This window comes from Spinacia oleracea, chromosome 5 (genome assembly GCF_020520425.1).
Source record: "Spinacia oleracea cultivar Varoflay chromosome 5, BTI_SOV_V1, whole genome shotgun sequence".
NCBI classification, from domain to species: Eukaryota; Viridiplantae; Streptophyta; class Magnoliopsida; order Caryophyllales; family Amaranthaceae; genus Spinacia; species Spinacia oleracea.
The window spans coordinates 94,731,667-94,747,825 of NC_079491.1; positions in this window are offsets into that span (position 1 = coordinate 94,731,667).

Genomic DNA, 16,159 nt, shown 5'->3' on the forward strand with positions numbered 1-16,159 from the left:
CGTAATGGGCTTAGGTCGAGCAACACTCCCCAACGCCTCCAACCTCCTCTTCAGCAGGGCCTCCGCAGACGGAGCCTTACCAGATTGGGTCGACAGACCAGTTCCTACAAGAAGATATAGCACAGACGACTTAGTCTCGTCATCACAATATGTATTTATTTTCATAATACGAATCCAACTTGTAACTAACATTAACCCGTTTACCTGTTGAAGTTGACATGTCCTCAGGTTCAAAATGCTCTTCCTCTTATGATATTTCCTCATGTTCGAGCCTTTCCCCACAGAAAGCTATGTCCTTCAGCGGCACCCCCAAAATGACAGCAGTCTTTTCAACAGCTTCGAGACCAACCCCAACCAAGTCGAATGACGCCCCTGCAAAACCAAAAAAGTGAGAAAAAGTCAATTACAAACAAGAATCCCAAACACAAAAAAAAATACCTCTGGGTTTCCATTCCCCAATCAAGAAGTCAGAGTCGGGTCCCCAAACTCGCCAACTCTACAAAGAAAAATCGGCTTATCCACCCTCTATCGTTCGATTGATCCGAACCCAACAGCGCCTCCCTATCGTCCTTCATATGCAACAGGTACCTGTCGGCACCGTAGTTTCGGACCTTATAAGTGTATCCAAGGTCCTCCAATCGGAATTCCATCCCCAGTTTGTCAGCCAAGTGGTCGACAAGGTGCATGACACGCCAGACCTGTGGCATCAACTGCGCCGACGGCACTCCTAGGGTTTTCAGAACGCCTCTGACCAGCAGCGTAAATGGGTAGGTGTACCCAATTTTAAGAGGATACTCATAAAAGAAGACCCAGCCGTCCGATGCCCAATGGGCCCGCTCATCAGGCAGCGGCAAGCGAATTACCGCCGTCGACGGGAAGCCACAATCAGCCTTCAGCGCCGCCGCGTCTTGGTTTCCCCAAGTCGCTGCTCGAGCATTCTTTTTATCCAGGATGTTGCTCGGACTATACAGAGGACCGTCATCCAGATCGCACTCAATGAAAACCTTCTTATTCTTTGCACGAGTCGATTTGGTTCCTATTCTATGCGACATGGGGGACGAAAACCAGAAGAGAAGAAGGAGAAAGAGGTGGTGTAATACCCTAATAATTCCTTGCTTTTTATAAAATATTTTCCAACTTAAAACGAAGGAATTACCAAGATATTACCGCCACCGTGATAACGGTTAAGGCTATTTACCAGAATTACGCTGCGGAATTTAACTAACTTTCAAAACATATTAAATATTTAATGGTCATTAAAACAACTTGGAACCACCAAGGCCCAAACCAAAGTAATAAATATTTCAAAATCCATTAACTATAGTTCAAATAAATTAAGTAGTAGTCATGATTAGAAATTAAATAGAGTTTGTAAAAAGGGGAAGGAAATAACTCTCAACATGAATCCCATGATAACTTCTCCCGCAAGTTATCTCTACAAACCTGCTTTATTAAAATCTACTCCCCAACAACGCAAATGCAATGATGGATCATCATAGGGTCATTAAGGCGAAGGCCATGACCAAAAGACATAAAGCACGAAGTCAGCAAAAGCTGAGTACGAGAAAGCTAGAATAACATTCTATCCTAACATGCTTCACTCAACGAATTAATAATCCACATGCAAAAGCCAATTAATAAACGAGTAAACATGGAGACAAGACTCGACACTTGACACGACTCTTGACTCACAGTTTAATAAAGAAGTAGCTTCGAACGGGTAAAATAAAGTATCCTCAAAAGGAAATAAAAGGGTGATGGGAGCCCACCATACACCAAATAATAACAAGTCGGACTCCTATCGACAGTCGAACCATACCGACGGAATTCCAATGCACAACGGCCTAACACAAAAGAATGAAACAACGTCTTGTATCATTCAAGGAGTACAAGTTCTCCGACCATACTCCCCCCATTGTTCATACTCAAGGTATATACGTTCCAAGAGTTTTGAAGCTCATTCGGATTACACTTTACGTTAATTAGTATGTTATGTTCAAGGCGACTCAAGACTCTACACAAGACACAACATGCCAACAATTAAACAATTATACAACTCAACAATGACACTTCATTTTAATCCTTTAAGACTTGTGATCAAACATAGGACTCAAGTGAAATTACTCCCATTGTTCCTTCTCAAAAACACTGTTTGAGATAACCCGACATTGCCTATTCACAAGCGGGGTGTGCCCTTAGCATGAATTGTCCTTAGTTCAATTCACATAGACTCTCTAAACATATTCTACCCCTTGGTGGAATAAATAATGCACTCCGGCAATATTCAGTATGCTCAACATATGCTAGACATCCCGTACTATAGCATAACCATAATAACTTGCATGCGCAATACTCATACATGCAAACTGAAGGAAATAATGCCCTTGGTCCAAGTATGCATTCAATGATAAGTCTAATAAATGCGGTTCAGTATTAATTAACAAGTTAATAATTGAGTGAGATCAAGTGAGCTGAATGCCTAGCTAGAGGTCGCTTCAGTTCAAGTGGAATTAATGATATTAATCCACAGCTTACTCTTGACTGAACCCGTAGGGTCACACAAATAGTACGTAAACGGATCAAGTATTTAATGGCATTAAATACTCCATCTATGGATATTCGGAATCGACGGATCTTGGTTTCAGTGGGAGCTGAGATCGTCACAGGCAAGAAATGAATACTCCGGAAACGATGATATTGCCGGAAACGGAAATATGGATCGTATCGGAAATATAAATATTATCCAAGTCGTAGATGTTACAGGAAACGGAAACATGGTACGTATCGGGAAATATTATCGGAAATGGAAATATTGCCGGAATCGGAAATATTGCCGGAAACGGAAATATTGTCTGAATCGGAAATATTATCGGAATCGGAAAATAATTCCGGAAACGGAAATATTAAATATTTGTTCGAAACGGAAATTAATTCCGGAATCGGAAATGTTAAATATTGTTCGTATCGGAAATGAATTCCGGAATCGGAAAATTAATCGGAAGCGCGTCGTACGAATTAGCATCGGACGAGCTTGCTAGACGAAGGCCCAGCACGAAGCCAGGCCCACGTCCAGCAAGGGAAACGCGCGCCACAACACGCCAGCCCAAGGCTGCGCCAGGCCCACCGCAAGGCAGGCCCAGCGCGCGCCCAAGGCTGCGGCAGTCGTGGGCTGCGATGCTCGGGCTGTGCGCGCGCGCGCATGGCGCCCCTCGTGGGCTGCTATGCGTGCGTGGGTGTTTGTGTTCACATACGAAACCTAAAACGTACAGGATTCGTTTAATGATTAAATTCCTAATTCTATTTGATAAATTAATTAAATAAGAGTTTTATTATGATTCTAATTTAATTAATTCGTATCCTAATTCGATTCCAATTCTCTTTCCATACCCCTATAAATATGTGGCCTGGGTTCACAATTTATAACAAGTTTTCAAGTATTCAAAGTGAGTTTTTGAGAGAAAAATTCAGACACATTCCTTGCCTAAAAGTGCCGAAATTTTTAGTACCTTAAGGGCGATTCTAGTTGGTCAATCTTAAGGCGGATCCGGACGTGCTGTGGACTATCTACGGAGGGACGACACTTGGAGTCCTAAAGACTTGTTCTTGTTCGGTTCGGGCGCAGCTAGGGAAGGCAGGCAACAAAGAGTATGCATCTAAACTATGCTATATGATTATGTGTAAATAATATGTATTCCTGGCTAAATGGTTTTTCCGCATGATTTATGAATTGTCATATGTATCATAACCTAACATGCAAACCAACTTGAACAACATGTTTGACATAATTCAACGATTATAAAAGTCCATAACATGATAGTTCAACAGAATCTATAAAGCATAATTCAATTCATAACATGCTCGTTCACATAGATTTAATAACAATTCTCACATGCTTGTCTACACATCAAACATGAATTCCAAACACATGATTCGCATTCAATACACTTCATAAAGTCCTCAAGGGATGGGTGGTCACCCTAGTCTTGTACGTACCTGGAATACCTAAGTACGGGGGACACTGTGCGAATCACGACCCAAAGCTAGAAATCAACTCCCATACAAAATGGAGAAACTTAATTATTATCCATGTTTACTAAATTTCCAACAACTATTTAAGATTCTAAAACCTTTGCTTTAATTAGAAATTAATCGTTATTCATTAAATTGATAGTTTCAAATAGTCAACTTAAGTCCTAGTATAAAAACATTGACTTTTTGACCTTAAAATCATTAAAAATCAACATTCTAAAGCTTTATAATAAATCTGAAAATTTAAGTTGATTCCCATAATTTAAATCGTCATTAAATTATGTGAATCAATCGCCTAACCCATTGGAAATAAAATTCTATCAATAGGTCATCAATAAAACCATATTTTGACCATAAAAATTGACACTTTAATTCATTACTAAATCTGAAAATAATAGTTCGTGTAATTAAAATCAATCTCCTCAATTTAAATACGAAAACATTAAAACACGGTGTTCATAACCGTTCGCAGCAATTTAAATAATCCAAAATAATAATAATAATTTAATAATTTAAATACGGAATTGGAAAAGGGATAAAAGTATACGGAGTATACGGAACAACGAACAACACACACAACACACACACGAGTGTGTATTGTGCGCGGCAGGCAAGGGAAGCAGCAACAGGGCTTCGGCTTTGGTGCACGACAGGCACGAGGGAGAGAAAAAGAGAGGCGAGCGTGTGTGGGCGAGGCCAAAAACGCACAGCAACAACAAGAACAACACACAGCAACAGCACGCGGCTGTGCTGTTGTGAGGGTCGAGGGGCGTGAGAGGCGAGAGAAAAAGAGGGAGTGAATTACTGCAGCAGGATTTTAGAACGCTCATAACGTCTAATCTACAACTCGAAATCGATCGATTTTTGAGGTAAAGTTCAAAATTTTTTGAGATCTACAACTTTGAAGAAGAAACCTTTTTCTGAAAACGAATGGAAGTAGGAGAAAAATAGCCAAACATAAGTTTGACGAAAGACAGAAGAATTTAGGGTTGGGGTTTTACTTTTAGGTTTAATGAATAATAGTGAGAGATTTTGAGGGTGAGCACCTATATTTATAGGCTTAGGAAACTCAAAGATGGGCTAGGGTTTAGGATTTCCTTTCGGGATTCATTAAACAATAAGATGGGTTAGGGTTTAGGATTCCCTTTCGGGATTCATTAAACAATAAGATGGGCTTGCTTAGTTTGTTTGGACTTAAACTTGGAATTGGATTGGGCTAGATTAATTTAAAATCGTTTTACTTTTGAAACCCAATTAAATTCCCAACTTGAAATAATAAATTCGTTTGGTAATTAATTAAAATAATAAATATTCTAATTAATTTAAAATACATTTAAATAATATTTAAATGCGATTTAAATTCCAAAAATCATAAAAATACTTTATAAATATAATAAAATATATTTATAAATACAGAAAAATACGAGGTATTACAGGTGGTTACCTGAGTTCTGGAGAGAGAAGAACTCCGAATTTTTGCAGTTGGGAAGAGAGAGAGAGAGGAAGCGTGAGGAAGTGGAAGTGTAGATATGTATTTATTGAAGTGATTGGCGGTTGGCTTCTCTAGACCATCATTACATCACACCGATCATTGGGAGAGCAGGAGGTTATTTCCTCCCTTTTTTCGAAAAGAAAACCCATTTTTCTTTTGAACTTCCCGGAACAAATTTAAAATGGGTTTGAGGACAATTGATAGGGGAAAAATTACCCTCCTAGTGACGTGGCTCAAATGTGCCACCATGAGACATACATGGCAGCCAACAAGGCGTGAATGGCGACTGACCAGCTCGCCTACAACGGTTATGTAAACAACAGCGGTTACGACAATGATTAAATAGGAGCTTGAGTTAAGGGAGGGGGTATTAATGGCTTAATTAAGCCGCCTTTTTGTACGTTACATCCTCATGTAAGGCCATATAAGGCCTCGAATTATCATTTTGTAAATAGAACATTGCTTCCTAATAATGACTTTTCGAAGGTTTTAGTTTTTCGAATGCAAAATTTCGTAAATTTAAGATGTTAAATTAAATATTTGCGATTCTTGTTGATAAATCTTGAATTTTTGATTGACCTACTGTATATGTTTAACAAGTTTGAATGCCTAGCCTTGTTAATTATGCAATCTAATATGTAATTATGATTAATTTGTTGAAAATTAGAATAATTTAGAATTAATTTGATTTTCATAATTAATTATAATTTAATTAGATACCTATGATTAAAAACCACCATAAAAATTGTAAATTTATGATCAATTTTAAATTTTTATGACCTAGACTTGAATCCATGTTAATCGGAAATCAATTGAATAATAAATTTTCGATTTTTCGCCCTAAAAAATTATGAAATTAATATTAATTTATTAATTTGTCATTAATTTTAAATATAAATTTATTAAATTTTATGCGATTTGTTCATATAACTTGCACGCACAAAGCAATGGACGCTACGTGTTACCCTTAAGGGGTGTTGTATAGTGCGGGCATGCGACGACGAGCAAGGGAGCTCGTCGCCCATGCGGCACGAATGCAATGAGCAAGGGCATGGTGCACGAGCACAAGGCAGCAGCCCTGCCTTGTGTCGTGGGCAATGAGCAATGGACGAATGGGCATGGGCGAAGGCAAGGCACGGCAGTCGCGTGTGGGCAGCAAGCGAGCTGCGCCACAACCCGCACTGCCTCGCGCAATCGCGCGCAGCCTCGCGCGCAGCGAGCGCAAGCTCATGTGCCACGAGTGCTGCGCCCAGCCTCGATGCCTCGCGCAGCGAGCGCTGGCTCGCACATCGAGCGCTGGCGAGCGCGCACAGCGAGCGATGGCTCGCGTGCATCGAGCGCTGGCCCGCGCGCAGCGAGCACCAGCTCGCGCGATTGCTTGCGAAGGGTAGAAGCAACAGCTATGCGACGCAGCGCATGGGCTGCGCGCACATGACCAGCGATGGCTGTGTGCGTGTGGCCCATGGGCGTGTGATGTGTGAGGTGTTTGCGTTGCGATTAAATCGTTTTGAATGTTTAATTTGAAATTTTCAGTTTACGTAATTTTAATTAATTTTAAAATTAATAATTTAAATTATTTTCTTGGATTTTAATTTTGAATATTGTAATTATAATAAATTTTATTTATTCTAATTATTTTACTAAAATTAAAATCATGAATTAATTTAAATACGACTGAAATTAAATTAAACTTTTTGGATTCAATTATAAATTTATATGAGCTTTAAATTTTAATTAAATTTGTATGTTTCCGGTTAGACTAGAAATACATTTTTATGTTTAAAATTAGTAAAGCATATGAATTTATTGGTTTAAGTGGGAGCCCTTTTTAGTCATAAACTCTTGATTAGGTCTACAAATCCTTAAGGTTAAAACAACTTGATTAGAATTAATAAGGACTGAATAATTGGTAGATTATTGGTGCCCTTGATTAATTGCTGCAAATGTTTACGTGATGCATAATGTGTTTTACTAACCAGCTATGTGGGCCATTCATGATAATGAATGGGTGAATGGTATATATTGTATATGTACTGTTTTGCAGGTTATGAAGTGACTAGTATGGCCCAAATAGGATAGAAAATATGGTCTGCGTACCATTAATTTGAATGTAATTGGTCTAAAGTACCAAAGTTGTTTTTCAATTCAAATATGGTCTGCGTACCATCAAATAGTTGTAATTAGTTTTAATTATAGCTTATCCTATTTGAAGAAAATGGTGCCTCCCACGGAGATTTTCAAGACGGACTTTGAAGTCAAAGCTTCAAGATGAAGTCGGGCCATACTAGATCACATTTATCTTATGCATGTTTTAAGTTATTTATTGCTTTTAAATATGTCTTAAAGTGCATGAGATCAAAAGCTTGATTATGTTGCATGATTAAGGATTTTAGTTCACTTAAAATCTAACCAACATAGTAAGAGCCTTAAGTTCCAAACTTAAAATTGAGTTAAAAGGTGCCATGCCAAAATATACACTTGCTTTGATATCCTTTACATCAATCTAGTAATAGTTTTCGCTCAGCGAGGTGTTACTTATTGGTCCTAAAGGGGCAAGGTACACAAATAATTGTGAGTACATGTTAGTTTTGGTGAAACTCAACGATATAAGTAAGGAGTCCTTTTATGTCGTGGCAAAATCGATAGGTTTACCTAATAAGTTCTTAGACGTACCTATCAACCAAGAGTAGTTTCTAGACTATTAGCAAAAGGCTTTTGCTTACCTAAAATGTTTTAGAATTGAGTCGACAAACTGTGCTTAATTCTTCAATGGTTTTAGGGTCTTGGAATCATTTTATTCACACCTGCCGGAACAATAAAATCGAATAAAATGCTAATAACTTGTTTGAATTGCATGGTTGCTTTAATTTCAAGTTACTATTCATGATAAATGTTTAGACTTTGCATGCTTCAATGTATGTTTTAATTATTGTTTATAATTAAATATCTTGCACTGCAATAAATCCTTTTAGAAAGGTAACAGTAAATTTCCTCGATTGGTAGTGAATCCAAGAACGATTCACGGAAAAGAGAGAAAGTGAGCAATTTAAAATGTACGTTTCTTATATCGACTTTTATGGTTGTTTTCGAATATCAAAATCAAATGGCAAACCAATTGGTGCTTGTGAATTCAAAATACAATGTAGTTTTGAGATCATAAAGCATTGAGTTTAAACGCTCAGCCTTACCAATGGTTAACAACCTAATATCTTTGTCCATTTATTTCTCGAATGAGTCTAGTCCCTAGACACTCGAATAGATCGATACTTAGAGAACTTTAGAAGCTTCTGGTAAGATCATCTAGTTGAAACAAAATATTCAACATAAATTAAATGGAAAGAACCTTGTTGATGACATTGGACATGTCTAACAAAGTATAAAAGTCAACACTAAAGAATTCAATTCTTAAGGCTATAAGAAAGGGTACAAGAAATAGGAAAACAAAGGAACAGATGAAAGGAATTTACAATTCCGTTTCTACCTGTAAGTTTATGTTTAAAGAAAAGTGACCTAGCAATCAAACTTCCTTGGTATCATATACCGCTTGAGGTTCTTACTTCGGTAATAACTCAAACAATGGAAGCTAGGATACACTAATGACCTACAAGTGGGAAATGAAGCATGGCAATGCTACATTAGTTGTAGGGTCATCTAGTTTGTTTTAAGTCCTTTCAAAGGCTGGAACTTAATGGCTATTTTGTCCCATAATCAGCATACCTAAATTTCTGTTTTCAAACACAGAAAGACTCACATACAAGAAAAACAAAAACAATGTTTGTTTGTTTATTTGAATGAAATGGTCATTTACGGGTTGAGTCAATATGCTTGATTAAAAACAAACAACTCTTTAACAATAAAACTTTACTAGGTTCAAATCAATCTCTTGATTTGAGTTCCACTAACCTTTAGCATTGTTGCTTAGACCATATCAACAAGTTAACATTCAAAAGCTCTATTTTGATGGACTTTTGAAAGTTGATTGATTTCTAGATCAATTTAAGACAACTAGTCTTACTTGTTGAAAGTAACAAAAGATATGAACTATTGTTAGAACGCCTAGACAATAGAGTTCAAAGCTAAAGAAAGATTTTATGACTTTATTATTTCACATGGATTTGAGTGAATATAGGTCTATTTACTCAAATGTGATATAAGTTGAATCTGTTTGGCTAGTTCAAAGATTCAGAAGTATAAAATCCACTTGGCAAGAAATCATAAAGATCTAGGTCAGATCATGTTGATGATTACTTAAGTCAAGAATGATCATCAATGATTGTGTGTTGTAAATTCACGATCTAGCTCCATAAGATATGGCATATCTAAGTAGGAATGATCGAAGTCAATTAGTACTTGATTCGATCAATGATGAATCATAAAGACTTTTCCTATAATTTCTAAAACAAAATGCTCAACTACCACCAAACTAAACCAAATTCGTCAAAGCTATTGAAAAGTAATTTCAGAATAACTTTTCATAAAATATATCTAGAGAGTTGCAAAACTCAGTGGGAGCTTAGTGTTTGTTATTCAACAAACTAAGGCCCCAAGTATAGATATATGTTTCATTGTGATTTATTCAAATGAGACACAAGGGTATTGTTTCTACCACGAATTTTTGAGAACATAATGTTTGTTTGCTCGAAATGATGTCCTTTTGGAGATTCGTTTCCAAAATGACAAGTGGGAGAAAATAGACCTCGAAAGTCTTCGAGGCGAACAACAAACATAAACGGACATTCCGGAGGCTTTTCGAAGTTCTTTAGAAAATCCGAACACGTATTCTTTAAGGACTTTAGAAGTGGCTTTAAAGAAGACATCTCTTAGAAGACTTTACAAGTGCTTCAAGGAGAACAGAATATTCAAAGGACTTTTAAGTGGCTATTGATATTCTATTTGTTTGATGTTCTATACCCAAAGTAGGCATAGAGTTCAAGTCACTGGAACTATGATATTCTTCTATTGGATAGTGAAGAAACATGGAGTTCAGGTCACTGAAACTATGCAATTCTTCTATTAGATAGTGAAGAAACCTACAACTTACAGTCAAACTATTATCATGTAGATTAATGAGTTTGTGACCTGTAAGAAAGCTATGACGAAACCCAGATTCCCTAAAATGGTTAGAGGCCATATATAGACTCAAATGTTTTAGATGGTTAAAGGCCATAAAACATACTCAATGTTTTGATGACAAAATTAAAATTTTGTTGATTTGCAAGAATAGTTTCACACCTATTGGTTACAAGTTTGTTTAAAAACCATCAAATATGAAATTGTGTTCACACACAAAGCTAGATTAGTTGCTAAAAAGTTACAAGCAAATTCACGGTGTGGATTGTGTTGAAACCTCATGCATAATCGTAATGCTCAAGTCTATAAATCAAGCAATGATTGCATATTGGTACATATGGCAATTGGATGACAAAACATATTCCTCAATCAAATGTTGGAAGAAAACTATGTACATGGCATGTCATAGGATTTGTGGATCCAAATAATGCTTGAAATGAATGCCAGCTTAGGAAATCTAAGTACAGATTTAAGCAAGCAATTGGGAATTGGAATTGTATTTTAGTGAAGCTAATAAGTATTTTAGTTTCATAAAATATACATGATTCTTATAGATATATAAGAAGTTTAGTGGGAGTACGTAAAACTTAATTGGTCCTATGTGTATCACACACATATCTCTCTATTGTGAAATAACATTCAAATGCTAATGACTTAGATTTGAAATTATTCATCAATGATGGACCATGGCGAAACTTAGTACATACTGGGTATTAAGATCTATTTACAAAGATCTTATGATATTGTTTTGGATTAAGTAATGGCATTTACTAAATCAAACACGAAAGACTCCATTGGAGATATTCGACCCATATGAATAAATCTAAGTAAAGGATGTTTGAACTATGTATAAGCATTTACTAAGTTAAACATCAAAGAATCTAAGTAAGATTCTTAAACCTATATTATATGTCAAAGAATTTAGCTGGATTTAGTATCTACTGAAACTAGATGAGCTAAAGTTACATGAATAGAATTCAATTGGGAATTATTCTGCAAAAGAATTTATCATATATGATATAATATGAGGATCGCCAAAAACGTATCGTATGACTTTAGCCATGACGAACATATACCAATCTCTATTGATCTAAGTAAAGATCAACTAGATTGAGATCAAGAATACTTATGGTACTTGAAAAGGTACATAGGAATAGTTCTTGATTCAAGGAAATAAAGATATGCTAAATATTGATGCTACACACATAAACACTGGCAAAGGATCAAGCAAAACCCTTTGGAGTTAACCATTGATAAGGACGAGCTATAGAGCATCGTGTTTTGAAAATGGCAACATGGGTTGGAGACCATGAGTTGTTGCGTGGGAAATTAAAATAATAATTTCTATGTTCTAAGATATAGTTGGAGAATCTTCCACATATCTATGAACTGCCTGGATAGGAAAATCCAAACAAAGCATCACTAGCAACCTATACAGTTGAAGTAAAAGTAATTATTGCCTAAGAAGCAATAAAACAGGGTTGTTTAAAGTTCTTCACTGAACTTGGGTAGATCACCTATCTGCTGGCTTGATGGTTCTTCATTGAAAAATGCGTAGAACCACTCTTGAAGCAAGAAAAACGTCTGCTAACTTGATGGTTCTTCATTGCAAAATGAGTAAAACCACCATCGAAGTAAGAAAGACTAGATCACATAATAAACAAACTCGAAAAGATCTTATCATCATATCTCGAAGAACATTCGATAAAAAGGATATTAAGATTGGCAAAGCATGATAACTAAACCTATGCAACAAGTGAGAAGCAACACTCACGTTGTAGCACTGGAAATCAAACATAGCTTTGAATTCCATGAATTGTTTTAGAAGATGGGTTTGAGGCCCATGGTTGTAAAACATTGGGGTTGAACATTTATCATATATGAAATGTATTTTCATATTCCATTTAATTTGTGGTTTATTAAATAATGAGTCCCTTCAATTTGACGATATATTCAAGATAGACTGTCAGGACCAGTCCTGTGACTAAGAAATGTCTATCAAGTGAACTTGAATGTCAAAGGTTGAAAATGGTCCCTAGTCGGAGTTTTCTATAAAATTGGACGCATAGAAAACGTTAGACGATTAGAATGCAAGATGACTAGTAGTTCTGTTTCTTGAACTATGTGGACATGGCAATGTCATAATCATTTGCATAGATACTTACTTTGTGAAGACTAGTATCGGACAAGACCTATGAAACTTTACTGTAAGAGATGAAAATCTGTCATAAGTAAATTTCATTAAAATTATTAGACACTAAATCCTCAATACCTGAGTGATTTGAGATTACTTGTTTGAGAACTGGTTGCTTTGACGTTGACCAACCGTCGCACCGTAAAAGGAGGCTATAAAGGCAACGCTCAGGTAATCACCTATCAAACGAAGTCTAATCTCAAGATCGCAAGATTGGGATTGTCCTCCCATAAATCGGGATGAGATGCTTAAAAGTTGTACAAGGCCACTCGGAGAGCTAGAAACTGTGAAATGCATGGCCGTGCTCGGATGAATCATAGGCTATGATTATCTGTTTATTTGATCAGTTGAACTCTGAAACCGAGGAACACCTCTGGACATAATAAGGATGAGAACTCTTACCTTATGTTCAAGAGCAAGCATCGAGCGACAAAGGAATTAGGAAATGCACACTTGTCCCTAAGGACAAGTGGGAGACTGAAGGAAATAATGCCCTTGGTCCAAGTATGCATTCAATGATAAGTCTAATAAATGCGGTTCAGTATTAATTAACAAGTTAATAATTCAGTGAGATCAAGTGAGCTGAATGCCTAGCTAGAGGTCGCTTCAGTTCAAGTGGAATTAATGATATTAATCCACAGCTTACTCTTGACTGAACCCGTAGGGTCACACAAATAGTACGTAAACGGATCAAGTATTTAATGGCATTAAATACTCCATCTATGGATATTCGGAATCGACGGATCTTGTTTCAGTGGGAGCTGAGATCGTCACAGGCAAGAAATGAATACTCCGGAAACGATGATATTGCCGGAAATGGAAATATGGATCGTATCGGAAATATAAATATTATCCAAGTCGTAGATGTTACAGGAAACGGAAACATGGTACGTATCGAGAAATATTATCGGAAATGGAAATATTGCCGGAATCGGAAATATTGCCGGAAACGGAAATATTGTCTGAATCGGAAATATTATCGGAATCGGAAAATAATTCCGGAAACGGAAATATTAAATATTTGTTCGAAACGGAAATTAATTCCGGAATCGGAAATGTTAAATATTGTTCGTATCGGAAATGAATTCCGGAATCGGAAAATTAATCGGAAGCGCGTCGTACGAATTAGCATCGGACGAGCTTGCTAGACGAAGGCCCAGCACGAAGCCAGGCCCACGTCCAGCAAGGGAAACGCGCGCCACAACACGCCAGCCCAAGGCTGCGCCAGGCCCACCGCAAGGCAGGCCCAGCGCGCGCCCAAGGCTGCGGCAGTCGTGGGCTGCGATGCTCGGGCTGTGCGCGCGCGCGCATGGCGCCCCTCGTGGGCTGCTGTGCGTGCGTGGGTGTTTGTGTTCACATACGAAACCTAAAACGTACAGGATTCGTTTAATGATTAAATTCCTAATTCTATTTGATAAATTAATTAAATAAGAGTTTTATTATGATTCTAATTTAATTAATTCGTATCCTAATTCGATTCCAATTCTCTTTCCATACCCCTATAAATATGTGGCCTGGGTTCACAATTTATAACAAGTTTTCAAGTATTCAAAGTGAGTTTTTGAGAGAAAAATTCAGACACATTCCTTGCCTAAAAGTGCCGAAATTTTTAGTACCTTAAGGGCGATTCTAGTTGGTCAATCTTAAGGCGGATCCGGACGTGCTGTGGACTATCTACGGAGGGACGACACTTGGAGTCCTAAAGACTTGTTCTTGTTCGGTTCGGGCGCAGCTAGGGAAGGCACGCAACAAAGAGTATGCATCTAAACTATGCTATATGATTATGTGTAAATAATATGTATTCCTGGCTAAATGGTTTTTCCGCATGATTTATGAATTGTCATATGTATCATAACCTAACATGCAAACCAACTTGAACAACATGTTTGACATAATTCAACGATTATAAAAGTCCATAACATGATAGTTCAACAGAATCTATAAAGCATAATTCAATTCATAACATGCTCGTTCACATAGATTTAATAACAATTCTCACATGCTTGTCTACACATCAAACATGAATTCCAAACACATGATTCGCATTCAATACACTTCATAAAGTCCTCAAGGGATGGGTGGTCACCCTAGTCTTGTACGTACCTGGAATACCTAAGTACGGGGGACACTGTGCGAATCACGACCCAAAGCTAGAAATCAACTCCCATACACAATGGAGAAACTTAATTATTATCCATGTTTACTAAATTTCCAACAAGTATTTAAGATTCTAAAACCTTTGCTTTAATTAGAAATTAATCGTTATTCATTAAATTGATAGTCTCAAATAGTCAACTTAAGTCCTAGTATAAAAACATTGACTTTTTGACCTTAAAATCATTAAAAATCAACATTCTAAAGCTTTATAATAAATCTGAAAATTTAAGTTGATTCCCATAATTTAAATCGTCATTAAATTATGTGAATCAATCGCCTAAACCATTGGAAATAAAATTCTATCAATAGGTCATCAATAAAACCATGTTTTGACCATAAAAATTGACACTTTAATTCATTACTAAATCTGAAAATAATAGTTCGTGTAATTAAAATCAATCTCCTCAATTTAAATACGAAAACATTAAAACACGGTGTTCATAACCGTTCGCAGCAATTTAAATAATCCAAAATAATAATAATAATTTAATAATTTAAATACGGAATTGGAAAAGGGATAAAAGTATACGGAGTATACGGAACAACGAACAACACACACAACACACACACGAGTGTGTATTGTGCGCGGCAGGCAAGGGAAGCAGCAACAGGGCTTCGGCTTTGGTGCACGACAGGCACGAGGGAGAGAAAAAGAGAGGCGAGCGTGTGTGGGCGAGGCCAAAAACGCACAGCAACAACAAGAACAACACACAGCAACAGCACGCGGCTGTGCTGTTGTGAGGGTCGAGGGGCGTGAGAGGCGAGAGAAAAAGAGGGAGTGAATTACTGCAGCAGGATTTTAGAACGCTCATAACGTCTAATCTACAACTCGAAATCGATCGATTTTTGAGGTAAAGTTCAAAATTTTTTGAGATCTACAACTTTGAAGAAGAAACCTTTTTCTGAAAACGAATGGAAGTAGGAGAAAAATAGCCAAACATAAGTTTGACGAAAGACAGAAGAATTTAGGGTTGGGGTTTTACTTTTAGGTTTAATGAATAATAGTGAGAGATTTTGAGGGTGAGCACCTATATTTATAGGCTTAGGAAACTCAAAGATGGGCTAGGGTTTAGGATTTCCTTTCGGGATTCATTAAACAATAAGATGGGTTAGGGTTTAGGATTCCCTTTCGGGATTCATTAAACAATAAGATGGGCTTGCTTAGTTTGTTTGGACTTAAACTTGGAATTGGATTGGGCTAGATTAATTTAAAATCG